We start from the raw sequence: 15,886 nt of genomic DNA on the forward strand, positions 1-15,886 counted from the left end.
ATAACATTTTTATTTATTATTTCACATAACACAAAAATGTTGAACATTGCTTCAAATTAAGACTTTGCGTATCGCTATTGTTAATGGTAGCATATTATTAATGTAACGAACATTTCACAATTGACATTTTACTTACAAAAATCACAGACATAAATTTTTTTTGTCTGCTCCAGCACATTCTTTATGTGCCTAAACTTGACACATGATGCACATGACCCAGACCTCTACTGAAAACCGCACATCCCCGCTCGCACACCCAAGTAGACAATTAGGAAGCGAGCACCCATGGTGGCGAGCGGGAGGGCGGATCAGAAGTAAACCTAGAAGGAAAAAAAAAGAACACCGTGGATAGTGTGCTCAGATGCATTTACTAACTTGGAGGTCACCAACACAGAGTAGAAAAAAAACATCTTTAACCAAGATAAGAACCCTTTCTATCAAGATAACAATATTGGCTATACAAAATAAAAAAACTCATTACTACAGTCAACCCAAAATTAGTCATGTGTCTCAAGTGCACCTGGATAAAAAGAAAATTAGGAACAGCCATAATTTAAAACAAGAACTGCCAATTCCACCTGGTATCCTTCGGCTAAGGGTGGGCTCCTAATGAAAACCAAGAAATAAAACTAAATGGCATTGAAACTAAACTTAAAAACCGAATAATAAAATATAAACTATAATAATTAGCAACAATAACAAAATAAATAAATTAAACGAATAGCAGGGTATCACAGATGTTGACTAGAGGTATTTTCATCTCATTATGGAGGCCAGTTTTCCAGCAGAGCAGGAAAATCCTGGAAACTGATGTCAGCGATCACACATGATGAGAAAGCAGCAGGAGGCAAGAGTTCCTCTCCTGGACCTCGTCAGTGCGAAACGTACAACTTAAAAAGATAAAAATGTACTACAATTACTTCCACTAACGAGCAATAATTTCAGAAGTTCCTTGCCACTCTGAAAAGGATGTGCAGAGCGCTCTGAAACAGTAGAGTCAGTGCCTTCTGCAACCACAACGAACAACACTTACAATATATACTATTTAGAGATACATACATGAGCCAGGGAGATAACTGGGCTCAAGACTTTGAACAGGCTCACTACTTTGTGATCATCGGAAAACTGACCTTGACAAAACATACATGTTGGATCATCATTTTTTTTGTTTTTTTACTCCAAAAGGAAAATCAAAATCACTCATGTTGTCGTCAACAATAGACACCATCAGAACCTTCAGAAGAACTGTCTTTATCAGGTTTCTCTTGTCCCTTTCCCTTGATTTTTTTGAAAGTAAATTAAAAAAAAAAACCTTTTTAGTTTTATTCTTCTGAAAGTGTAGGTCTAATATCTTTTTAGCAGAATTTTTTTCCGGATTAACGGTTAATGATTGTGTTAGGGCTTCTTTGTACGATGTGCCAGTTATGATGCAAGCACCTACAGCCTTGCATCCTCTGTTGCTTGCTTTTCGTTTTTTTAATGGCACAGGGTTGGTATCAATCAAGATGTAACACAAGAACTAATAAATCAACATGAAATTATAAATTCACTTAATGATGACATTAACCAAGCAAGAAAAGAAATTATAAGTCTTATGAATCATAATATACAATTGGAAACTTTAGTAATAAAAAAAGAAGAAACAATTATACAGCTGGAAGAAGAGGTAAATAGATTACGTACTAAATTGAACCAAAAAGAAAATTTGAATATCTCTACAATCAAGAAAGTAAATTCAGGTGTACATCATAGTCTATCTCCTTTGAATTCCACACCTTTCCCATAATAACACTGGACTGGAAAAAAGTTTATGGAGCTCTGAAAAAAACAAAGCTGGAGAGTTTTTTCAATGGTTATAAAAAGTACAAAAAATATACCCAAACCTATACCTAAGACGTATAATGGGAACCTAAATCCCATTGAATTAAGGAACCAGTTTGAGGTTTTACAAGTTGATGAAGATGAGACTTCAAATGTTAGTGATCTCAGTATTGATGGAAGCCACAATGAGACACACATGAATAAGGTGCTCATTTGTGCTGATAGTCATGGACGAGATTTAGCCTGGCACCTTAATAAAATACATAAAGATCATGAAGCAGTAGGTTTTGTGAGGCCTGGGAGGGCGTACAAGACAAATTTTAAATTATAAAAATATAGAAAATGTAAATTTAAATAAAAACGATTATTTGGTGATGGTATGCGGCACAAATGATGTGGCAAAAAATGAAGCAAATGAAGCATTGACTTTAATAACTGAAAACCTTGGACAGAGCTACAAATACAAACATCATTTTAGTAGACCTCCACACCGGTTATGACCTGGCTAGTTGGTCCTGTGTCAACAAAGAAGTTGCAAAGACAAATAAGCGCCTCGAAGAGCTTAGTGGCAAGTACTCCAATGTTACACTAGTGAAATCTAGTAAAGCAGAGAGAGCTTTACACACCCGTCAAGGTCTCCACTTAAATTTTTGGGGGAAAGAAGTGGTTAGCTGGAGTAGTAGCAAAAGCCATTACTGCCAAGAAGGACCCTGACCACAGGCTGGGCCTACGAGATGTGCAACCTCCTCCTCCAGGTACATGTGATGTGACAGGGAACTGCCTACCAACTGGAAAAAACTACAGTGCACAAGTAGAAGCTCACCAGAATCTAAGGACTCATGCCTCATTGTTTATCACTTAAATATTCAATGCATAAGAAATAAATTAGAAGAATTAAATCTATGGTCAAATAAGTTAAATATACATGTTTTAACTATAAAATGAACACTGGCTTTGTCCAGAAGAGTCTTTGTTATATGTGCCAGCAGGTTTTTGTGTAGGTAGTGTTTATTGCCGGAAGCCTCCCCTTAGAAGAGGGGGTTGTAGTATATATGTTTAAAAGAGATATAATATATAAAACTATTGAATTAGAACATTTATGTGTAGATTTCGTTTTTAAGGTTTCAGGTATATTTTTAGTTAGTTTGAATGCTATCATTATAACAATTTATCGAACACCAAATTCTCCCATAAATGATTTCATAAGTTATTTTGATGAGTTACTTGGTTATATTAATAAAAAAATATTCTAATGTGAAGTTGATCATATCAGGTGATTTTAATATCAATATAAAAAAAAGTAATGTTGAGGTAGATTCTTTTTTCAATTTATTGCGTTCCCATAACATGCATTGCTTAAATCTAGAAAGCACCAGGGGTGAGGCATGCCTTGATAATATAGTTACTAATGTAAAAAAAGGTACTGTAACCTGTAATGTTATTGAACCTCATTTATCAGATCACGCAGCAGTTTATGCAAATTTTCACACTATTGGTGCTCCAAACTCAGGTATAAAAAAAAGGTATTTCAATTAAAAACCATTAGAACATTAACGCCATACGCTATTCAAAATTTTAGGGAAAACTTGACTCATGTAGACTGGTCACAGCTACAACGTTTTACTAATGTAGATGCAGCATTTGATTATTTTAACTTTGTCTTGACAAGCACTTTTAATGTGTGCTGTCCTTTTAAAGAGATTAAATTAGGCAATAGTGACAATACTAATAGGTTAAGTAGTAAATGGTATACAAAAGAATTGGAAAATATTAGGAAAATAGTAGTTGCATTGTATGATAAGCTTAAAAACAGTAAGGGTACAGTTCATGAACTACAATGTAAAAATGTGTACACCAGAGCAAAAAATCTGTATAGATCTGAAATTAAAAGACAGAAAAAATTATTTAATGAGAAATATATTACCAATTCAAAAAAATAAATGTAAAGCTGCTTGGAAAATAATTAATACAGAAAAAAAGGTTGAAGAAAAAAATCATGAAACTTTTATTGATTCTAGGACTTTTAATAACTTCTTTACACTTTCACCTTCTAATATAATTAATACTTCTGACCAGCAGAATGACAATAACCTTGCTCTTGAATATTTAGAAAATTACATAAGAAATAAGGGTGTATTAAAAAATGATTTTAAATGGAAAAATATTGAAAGAAATGATGTTGTTTTATATTGTACATCTAGGTTGAGTACCTCAAAAAAGTGAGGATTATTATGGTTTTTTCCAATGCAATTATGAAAGACATCATTGACATAATATTAGAGCCAGTTACTTATTTATTTAATAAGATGCTAGACCAAGGAACATTTCCTCAAGCTTTAAAAATAACAAAAGTAGTGCCAAATTTTTAAAAAAGGAGATAGGACTAACCCCTCTAGCTATCGACCAATCTCATTAGTTCCTATTCTTAGTAAAAATATTTGAGTTTTGTATCAAAGAACAATTGTATAACTTTTTTGTTGTAAATAATCTTTTTTGTTCGGACCCAATTCGGTTTTTCTCCCACTTTTTAAACACAGTAAAAGCGTTGAAACTGTAACAGAACAGGTTATTCTGAATTTTGAAAACAAAATAATGACATCTACTACCTTAATTGACTTAAGTAGGCTTTTGATTGCATTCCTCATGACCTGCTTTTAAAAAAGCTACATTTTTATGGCATAAAAAATAATGAATTACGTTTATTTTCATCATATTTACAAAATAGAAGCCAGATGGTTTCACAAAATAAAGATGTATCTGGTTTCCAAAATGTTTTTACTAGGAGTACCACAAGGCTCAGTACTCGGTCCTTTTCTTTTTGTAGTAGCAATAAATGATTTTTCATTTAATATGCCTTTGTAGGTCTGTTATATATGCAGATGATACAACTATTTTAAATAGCAATTAAACATCTGGAAACTTTAATTTTAGAACAGGAGCAGGCAATGACTGAAGCTATTAAGTGGTTTAAAGCCAACCTTTTTGGTAGTAAATAATAGCAAAACAGAAAGTTTAATTTTTACTCTTGATGGAAATTGTGTCCTTGATAGTAAATACACAGAAACCTATTAAGTTAGTAGGAATATACATGGATAATCGATTAAATTGGGATGCACATGTAAGTTTTCTTTGTAAAAAATTAGCTAGGGTTACATACCTTATCAGGAAACTAAAGTATAATATCAGTACTGAAATGTTGGTCACAGCATATTATGCCTTTTTCCCATTCCCAGCTCAGGTATGGTGTAACACTTTGGGGAAACAGTATTAGTGCTAAAAAACTGCTTTCATTTGGCAAAAGAAAGTAACTAGAATTATTGCAAATGTTGGCAATAGAGTTTCTTGTGTCCCACTTTTTAAAAAATTTAGAATTATGACCCTTCCATCCCTGTATATTTATTGTACTTTACTTAGTATCAAGAAACAATTAGATAGTTTTTATTAGTAGACAAGAAATACACTCCTACTGTACAAGAAAAAAATATATGCTTGAACAGATGAATGTTCGATTGGAGAAAACCAAAGGCACTTTTATTTATATGAAGATTAAACTTTTTAATAAACTTCCTGAAAAAGCATGGCATGTGTCTATTAGTAGATTTAAAAATTGTTTGTGAGTAATTGGCTTGTTGATAACACATTTTATTCTTTAAATGACTACTTAACCTGTGATATTAGTGCGTTAATTTTTTAATAGTTATGATTTTGTTGATAAGTTATCTCTTGTTATTTATTTATTGATGTTAAATCTATTTCATTGTTAATTTTTAATTTGTTGCATTTTTATCTATTTATGGTTACTTTTTATTGTTTTATTGTTATATATTTATTGTTTTTATTTACTATTTAATTTATTCTGTATATAATTGTTTTAGATATGTTATATATATTTAACGAGATGCTGCTAATACCATTTTTACTTTTATTTTCTTTTTAATGACTAAATTGTGGCGTTATTCACATGTTCATATAAAATTTTACTTTGACTTACTGTCTAATCATTACACTTGTATTATGGGGTTTTAAAGGTGTGATAGGAGTAGGTAGCCTTTAGATATAATAAAAAGTGACGTTTGTCCATTGCATTGTCAAGTGCTTACAGACAATAAAGATTTCTTGATTCTTGATTCTTGATATAATAAGAACTAACACTGCTGTTTGAAGTGCTAGATGAGGTTCATTGTAAGGATCAGCAATCAGTGATAATTGTAACTTGCCTGAAGAAGGAGAAATGAAGATTTTGCTTGAAATTTATCATCTGGATTTATTGTGTGAGGACTGCAGGTTTTAGCAGATTCTTGCACTGAAGCTAAGTATAGTTAGCATCTATGAAAATATTCTTGTTCATTGGAAAAATGCCTGATTTTCGAAACCATTCATAGCTATCTCTCCAGTTTGTACTTTTAAATATGCCTTTCCAAACAGTTCCATCATGTCATAAGCAGCCAATGGTTTGTCTGAGTGAAGTAATCTCTGTCTTATTTCTTCACTATAGTGAGATTTTAGAGGATCCATAAAGGTTTTGTTTAGCAGCTGTAAGTTGTGTGAACAATGTGGTGGAAAAGACACAATTGTCACATGGTTGTTTCTGGCAGATTCTATCAAATCAACATTCCTAATATGGCTGTAATACCCAATTAAGATTAAAAGAACTGGATATTCTTCAGTAGGTTTTACTTTATCTACAAAATGTTGAAACTAGTTTGTGAAAATGTTGGTTTGAACCCAACCTGATGGGTGAGAAACTCAAACGGTCCCCGGGGGAGCTCCTACGGGAGAATAACTAAAGGAGCAACAAAATGTCCTGAGGCACTCATACATGCTATAACCTTCACCGCCACCTGCTGACGTAAGACTGGTGATTTGGTGTTTTTCCCTCTTTCCTACTACATAAGGAATTTTACTCATCACTACAGTCAGACCAATCTCATCAGCGTTATAAATCCGGTCAGCCAGATATTTGTGTTTAACATAGGCTTTTTCTAATAGTTGAAAAAAAAGAGTGACGTTTTCTTTATTAAACCGTAAGGCACGTGAAAAAGAAGTTCCACAGGGTTTTCGTAAAGACAGAGTGAATCTTTGTGACGCAGCAAGAATAGATCAACCCAAGAGCTGCTCCTTCCTTGAAAGGATGATTTACTTAATTTTCCACCGCAAGCTGGAATGCTTTATACCGTAGATCCCATAAGGTAAATCCATAAAACTTTGCTTCCATATGAAGTAAATAAATTACAGTTGTTATTCAAGATAATCTCCTAATGCTGGCTTCCTCCCTATTTTAGTAACTACCAATTTAGAAAGGGACTCGTCAACCTTTTTGCTCAGATCTCGCAATGTACCACGAAAAAACTTGTGGGTTTTACTTGCTTTCAGGGTGCCCATCTTTTCCCAAACGGCATAAATAGCTTGTTTCATGTTCTCTTCTTTCCATTGACGTCTTTTATTTTTTGAAACATATTTAGGCAATCTTCTAGGCATTCTGAAACAAAAATGGTACAGGTTTAAGGTTCTTGCCTTTTTGGTCCAAATTTTGACTAGTCGAAATTTAGACCAGTACAGTAGAAGTCGGAGTTTATACCACCGCATTGCTCAACTTTTGAGGTTATGTACGACCTTAAACGAGAGGGAAATGATTAAAGTAAAACAAAATTAAAGAGCCTAAAACCTACTTGATCCAGTAATTTAACAACTTTACAGCTGGCATCAAAATCCTATAAGTAAAAAAATTAGAAAAAAATACCTGAAAAAGTTTAGAAAATGAACAAATTTAACTCTTTAATCGTGGGCAGGCGGAACTGATGTTTCTGTAGAACAATGACAAGGTATTGGGGGGATGTTTCACATTTTTTTCCATGAGACTGCAGCACTCCCTAGTATGTGAAACCCTGCTAGGTGGAATTTAGACCCTAGTCGAGATTAGGACCTTCTCCTCTACTCAGTTTTTTTTAATCTAAGTAAGAGAGTAAGTAGATTTCAATCCTCAAAACATAATTTTATACATTTTGTAAGATATAAAATCACAAATCTCGAAAATCTTATCATCCTTTTAAATCATCCATGATCAATAACAAACTTTAAAGAAAGGATCTAAATACTAAGTTAGGAAAATTAATTTTTCCCCCATGAGGGTTCACTTTTAGCTGGTTTATACCTTCCAGTAGAACTCACACTGGGCACAGCAAAAATCGAAGTGTCAGTAAAATTTGGGCAATCTCATATATGTTCAGGAGCATCACATAACTTACCGTAAATTTTGAGATTCTTAGGTGCAGGGGTAATTTGATAAGTCTGGTCTACTTCAGGATATGACTGTTGGAATCGGTGAAATTTGTTCCCTAAGAATCAAAGTTTCTTAGCCTAGACATAAGGGTGTGCCACCTCCTGCCTGCCTTGACTGGAGAGGCTGGTTCAGAGCTGGTTTCCCCTTCTTCTGAGGGGATGTGACAAAATTATTCCCTAAATTCTTCCTCATGGACAGGAGGCTGCCCCAGCCCCCAACCTTATCCATCCAAAATATCCTGACACTCCGGAAGTAGCACAAGGATTCTTTTAGAATTAGGTGCAATTTTAAGATTAAGATTAAGTATACCCTGCTTTACATGTCAAAAATCCTTAATGCATAAGATTAAACAAACACAAACCAAAGAAAATATAGCGATAAACTTGCCAAAAAATACAAAGAACTTTATAAACTTCACCTATATATCCAGATTGATCAGCATGAGTACACACCATAACACTGCCACTAAAGTCACTGTAACCCTAGAGCCGACTCACTACTCATTTTTACCAGCTGTGCCTCACAGTTGCTAAGCTCAGTTCCTTCAGTGATATTCTTCTCAGAAACTCTATAGCTTTCCCCACTCTACTACAAAAAACCATTGCTCTTGTTTGTGCCCATCAGCATGTTTGAAACCAAAGTCTTAGCAAATGTAGACCAATGTGTTCTCCAGAAACCAAAATCCCATCCTTCTATCACGCACCATCTAGAGTAGTATAAGGTATGTTATATAATCTTCTAGATGTCAGATGACAATGATACTACTGTTGGTTAACTGGAGTGAAGGCCTTCTCAGTCATACCAGTTAAGGAATAGTATGTTCTTATCTATGAGAGATAAAGTCACTGTTTTAGTGGTTCTCTGATAAATAAGGAAAAATTTTAAAACTGCTTGGATTCAACTTTCACCTATTTTCACATGGGTGTTCATAAATATGTAATTTTTTAAGTGTATTCAATTCAACATCAATATTTCAAGTTCGTTTTTGCTGTGTACATTTGATAATTATTTAATAATATGTTTTAACATCTTATTTCTAGAAAACAATACATTTTATAAAGTTAGTATAATTTTGTTACAAATACAAATATCATGCCCAACATTATCCACTAGTATAGTCATAGTCATAGTCAATCATACACAATCAGCTCCATCTCTAAAATATATATATATATATATATATATATATATATATACATATACATACATAGTATACATAATAGTAGTCTCCCCTGAGGCATCCCCCCACCCCCCCCCCCCCCCACCCCCCCCCCCCCCCACCCCCCCCCCCCCCCACCCCCCCCCCCCCCCACCCCCCCCCCCCCCCACCCCCCCCCCCCCATCTTGTGCTGTAGGCCTAATACGCACTCCGTGCATCTGCCGTAGGTAAAACGCACTTGTGCATCTGCCGCAGACAACGTGTTAACCTACCTTACAATATCTTACAACTACTATACATGTAGTTAAAACATCAATGAGATCTATAATGAGTGTTCCTGTCTTGTGCATGTAGGCTAATACGCACTTGTGCATCTGCCGCAGACAACGTGTTAACCTACCTTACAATATCTTACAACTACTATACATGTAGTTAAAACATCAATGAGATCTATAATGAGTGTTCCTGTCTTGTGCCTGTAGGCTAATACGCACTTGTGCATCTGCCGCAGACAACGTGTTAACCTACCGTACAATATCTTACAACTACTATACATGTAGTTAAAACATCAATGAGATCTATAATGAGTGTTCCTGTCTTGTGCATGTAGGCTAATACGCACTTGTGCATCTGCCGCAGACAACGTGTTAACCTACCTTACAATATCTTACAACTACTATACATGTAGTTAAAACATCAATGAGATCTATAATGAGTGTTCCTGTCTTGTGCATGTAGGCTAATACGCACTCGTGCATCTGCCGCAGACAACGTGTTAACCTACCGTACAATATCTTACAACTACTATACATGTAGTTAAAACATCAATGAGATCTATAATGAGTGTTCCTGTCTTGTGCATGTAGGCTAATACGCACTTGTGCATCTGCCGCAGACAACGTGTTAACCTACCTTACAATATCTTACAACTACTATACATGTAGTTAAAACATCAATGAGATCTATAATGAGTGTTCCTGTCTTGTGCATGTAGGCTAATACGCACTTGTGCATCTGCCGCAGACAACGTGTTAACCTACCTTACAATATCTTACAACTACTATACATGTAGTTAAAACATCAATGAGATCTATAATGAGTGTTCCTGTCTTGTGCATGTAGGCTAATACGCACTTGTGCATCTGCCGCAGACAACGTGTTAACCTACCTTACAATATCTTACAACTACTATACATGTAGTTAAAACATCAATGAGATCTATAATGAGTGTTCCTGTCTTGTGCCTGTAGGCTAATACGCACTCGTGCATCTGCCGCAGACAACGTGTTAACTTACCGTACAATATCTTACAACTACTATACATGTAGTTAAAACATCAATGAGATCTATAATGAGTGTTCCTGTCTTGTGCCTGTAGGCTAATACGCACTTGTGCATCTGCCGCAGACACCGTGTTAACCTACCTTACAATATCTTACAAGTACTATACATGTAGTTAAAACATCAATGAGATCTATAATGAGTGTTCCTGTCTTGTGCATGTAGGCTAATACGCACTCGTGCATCTGCCGCAGACAACGTGTTAACCTACCTTACAATATCTTACAACTACTATACATGTAGTTAAAACATCAATGAGATCTATAATGAGTGTTCCTGTCTTGTGCATGTAGGCTAATACGCACTCGTGCATCTGCCGCAGACAACGTGTTAACCTACCGTACAATATCTTACAACTACTATACATGTAGTTAAAACATCAATGAGATCTATAATGAGTGTTCCTGTCTTGTGCATGTAGGCTAATACGCACTTGTGCATCTGCCGCAGACAACGTGTTAACCTACCGTACAATATCTTACAACTACTATACATGTAGTTAAAACATCAATGAGATCTATAATGAGTGTTCCTGTCTTGTGCCTGTAGGCTAATACGCACTTGTGCATCTGCCGCAGACAACGTGTTAACCTACCGTACAATATCTTACAACTACTATACATGTAGTTAAAACATCAATGAGATCTATAATGAGTGTTCCTGTCTTGTGCATGTAGGCTAATACGCACTTGTGCATCTGCCGCAGACAACGTGTTAACCTACCGTACAATATCTTACAACTACTATACATGTAGTTAAAACATCAATGAGATCTATAATGAGTGTTCCTGTCTTGTGCCTGTAGGCTAATACGCACTTGTGCATCTGCCGCAGACAACGTGTTAACCTACCTTACAATATCTTACAACTACTATACATGTAGTTAAAACATCAATGAGATCTATAATGAGTGTTCCTGTCTTGTGCATGTAGGCTAATACGCACTTGTGCATCTGCCGCAGACAACGTGTTAACCTACCTTACAATATCTTACAACTACTATACATGTAGTTAAAACATCAATGAGATCTATAATGAGTGTTCCTGTCTTGTGCATGTAGGCTAATACGCACTTGTGCATCTGCCGCAGACAACGTGTTAACCTACCTTACAATATCTTACAACTACTATACATGTAGTTAAAACATCAATGAGATCTATAATGAGTGTTCCTGTCTTGTGCATGTAGGCTAATACGCACTTGTGCATCTGCCGCAGACAACGTGTTAACCTACCTTACAATATCTTACAACTACTATACATGTAGTTTAACATCAATGAGATCTATAATGAGTGTTCCTGTCTTGTGCATGTAGGCTAATACGCACTCGTGCATCTGCCGCAGACAACGTGTTAACCTACCTTACAATATCTTACAACTACTATACATGTAGTTAAAACATCAATGAGATCTATAATGAGTGTTCCTGTCTTGTGCATGTAGGCTAATACGCACTCGTGCATCTGCCGCAGACAACGTGTTAACCTACCGTACAATATCTTACAACTACTATACATGTAGTTAAAACATCAATGAGATCTATAATGAGTGTTCCTGTCTTGTGCATGTAGGCTAATACGCACTTGTGCATCTGCCGCAGACAACGTGTTAACCTACCTTACAATATCTTACAACTACTATACATGTAGTTAAAACATCAATGAGATCTATAATGAGTGTTCCTGTCTCGTGCATGTAGGCTAATACGCACTCGTGCATCTGCCGCAGACAACGTGTTAACCTACCGTACAATATCTTACAACTACTATACATGTAGTTTAAATCATCAATGAGATCTATAATGAGTGTTCCTGTCTTGTGCATGTAGGCTAATACGCACTTGTGCATCTGCCGCAGACAACGTGTTAACCTACCTTACAATATCTTACAACTACTATACATGTAGTTAAAACATCAATGAGATCTATAATGAGTGTTCCTGTCTTGTGCATGTAGGCTAATACGCACTCGTGCATCTGCCGCAGACAACGTGTTAACCTACCGTACAATATCTTACAACTACTATACATGTAGTTAAAACATCAATGAGATCTATAATGAGTGTTCCTGTCTTGTGCATGTAGGCTAATACGCACTTGTGCATCTGCCGCAGACAACGTGTTAACCTACCTTACAATATCTTACAACTACTATACATGTAGTTAAAACATCAATGAGATCTATAATGAGTGTTCCTGTCTTGTGCCTGTAGGCTAATACGCACTTGTGCATCTGCCGCAGACAACGTGTTAACCTACCTTACAATATCTTACAACTACTATACATGTAGTTAAAACATCAATGAGATCTATAATGAGTGTTCCTGTCTTGTGCATGTAGGCTAATACGCACTCGTGCATCTGCCGCAGACAACGTGTTAACCTACCGTACAATATCTTACAACTACTATACATGTAGTTAAAACATCAATGAGATCTATAATGAGTGTTCCTGTCTTGTGCATGTAGGCTAATACGCACTCGTGCATCTGCCGCAGACAACGTGTTAACCTACCTTACAATATCTTACAACTACTATACATGTAGTTAAAACATCAATGAGATCTATAATGAGTGTTCCTGTCTTGTGCATGTAGGCTAATACGCACTTGCATCTGCCGCAGACAACGTGTTAACCTACCTTACAATATCTTACAACTACTATACATGTAGTTAAAACATCAATGAGATCTATAATGAGTGTTCCTGTCTTGTGCATGTAGGCTAATACGCACTTGTGCATCTGCCGCAGACAACGTGTTAACCTACCTTACAATATCTTACAACTACTATACATGTAGTTAAAACATCAATGAGATCTATAATGAGTGTTCCTGTCTTGTGCATGTAGGCTAATACGCACTTGTGCATCTGCCGCAGACAACGTGTTAACCTACCTTACAATATCTTACAACTACTATACATGTAGTTAAAACATCAATGAGATCTATAATGAGTGTTCCTGTCTTGTGCATGTAGGCTAATACGCACTCGTGCATCTGCCGCAGACAACGTGTTAACCTACCGTACAATATCTTACAACTACTATACATGTAGTTAAAACATCAATGAGATCTATAATGAGTGTTCCTGTCTTGTGCATGTAGGCTAATACGCACTTGTGCATCTGCCGCAGACAACGTGTTAACCTACCTTACAATATCTTACAACTACTATACATGTAGTTAAAACATCAATGAGATCTATAATGAGTGTTCCTGTCTTGTGCATGTAGGCTAATACGCACTCGTGCATCTGCCGCAGACAACGTGTTAACCTACCTTACAATATCTTACAACTACTATACATGTAGTTAAAACATCAATGAGATCTATAATGAGTGTTCCTGTCTTGTGCATGTAGGCTAATACGCACTTGTGCATCTGCCGCAGACAACGTGTTAACCTACCTTACAATATCTTACAACTACTATACATGTAGTTAAAACATCAATGAGATCTATAATGAGTGTTCCTGTCTTGTGCATGTAGGCTAATACGCACTCGTGCATCTGCCGCAGACAACGTGTTAACCTACCGTACAATATCTTACAACTACTATACATGTAGTTTAAAACATCAATGAGATCTATAATGAGTGTTCCTGTCTTGTGCATGTAGGCTAATACGCACTCGTGCATCTGCCGCAGACAACGTGTTAACCTACCTTACAATATCTTACAACTACTATACATGTAGTTAAAACATCAATGAGATCTATAATGAGTGTTCCTGTCTTGTGCATGTAGGCTAATACGCACTCGTGCATCTGCCGCAGACAACGTGTTAACCTACCGTACAATATCTTACAACTACTATACATGTAGTTAAAACATCAATGAGATCTATAATGAGTGTTCCTGTCTTGTGCATGTAGGCTAATACGCACTTGTGCATCTGCCGCAGACAACGTGTTAACCTACCTTACAATATCTTACAACTACTATACATGTAGTTAAAACATCAATGAGATCTATAATGAGTGTTCCTGTCTTGTGCATGTAGGCTAATACGCACTTGTGCATCTGCCGCAGACAACGTGTTAACCTACCTTACAATATCTTACAACTACTATACATGTAGTTAAAACATCAATGAGATCTATAATGAGTGTTCCTGTCTTGTGCATGTAGGCTAATACGCACTCGTGCATCTGCCGCAGACAACGTGTTAACCTACCGTACAATATCTTACAACTACTATACATGTAGTTTAAAACATCAATGAGATCTATAATGAGTGTTCCTGTCTTGTGCATGTAGGCTAATACGCACTTGTGCATCTGCCGCAGACAACGTGTTAACCTACCTTACAATATCTTACAACTACTATACATGTAGTTAAAACATCAATGAGATCTATAATGAGTGTTCCTGTCTTGTGCATGTAGGCTAATACGCACTCGTGCATCTGCCGCAGACAACGTGTTAACTTACCGTACACTATCTTACAACTACTATACATGTAGTTAAAACATCAATGAGATCTATAATGAGTGTTCCTGTCTTGTGCATGTAGGCTAATACGCACTCGTGCATCTGCCGCAGACAACGTGTTAACCTACCTTACAATATCTTACAAGTACTATACATGTAGTTAAAACATCAATGAGATCTATAATGAGTGTTCCTGTCTTGTGCATGTAGGCTAATACGCACTCGTGCATCTGCCGCAGACAACGTGTTAACCTACCTTACAATATCTTACAACTACTATACATGTAGTTAAAACATCAATGAGATCTATAATGAGTGTTCCTGTCTTGTGCATGTAGGCTAATACGCACTCGTGCATCTGCCGCAGACAACGTGTTAACCTACCGTACAATATCTTACAACTACTATACATGTAGTTAAAACATCAATGAGATCTATAATGAGTGTTCCTGTCTTGTGCATGTAGGCTAATACGCACTCGTGCATCTGCCGCAGACAACGTGTTAACCTACCTTACAATATCTTACAACTACTATACATGTAGTTAAAACATCAATGAGATCTATAATGAGTGTTCCTGTCTTGTGCATGTAGGCTAATACGCACTTGTGCATCTGCCGCAGACAACGTGTTAACCTACCTTACAATATCTTACAACTACTATACATGTAGTTAAAACATCAATGAGATCTATAATGAGTGTTCCTGTCTTGTGCATGTAGGCTAATACGCAGTTGTTTCTGCCGCAGACAACGTGTTAACCTACCTTACAATATCTTACAACTACTATACATGTAGTTAAAACATCAATGAGATCTATAATGAGTGTGTTCCTGTCTTGTGTCTGTAG

Source organism: Homalodisca vitripennis, chromosome 3, assembly GCF_021130785.1.
Source record: "Homalodisca vitripennis isolate AUS2020 chromosome 3, UT_GWSS_2.1, whole genome shotgun sequence".
Lineage (NCBI taxonomy): Eukaryota > Metazoa > Arthropoda > Insecta > Hemiptera > Cicadellidae > Homalodisca > Homalodisca vitripennis.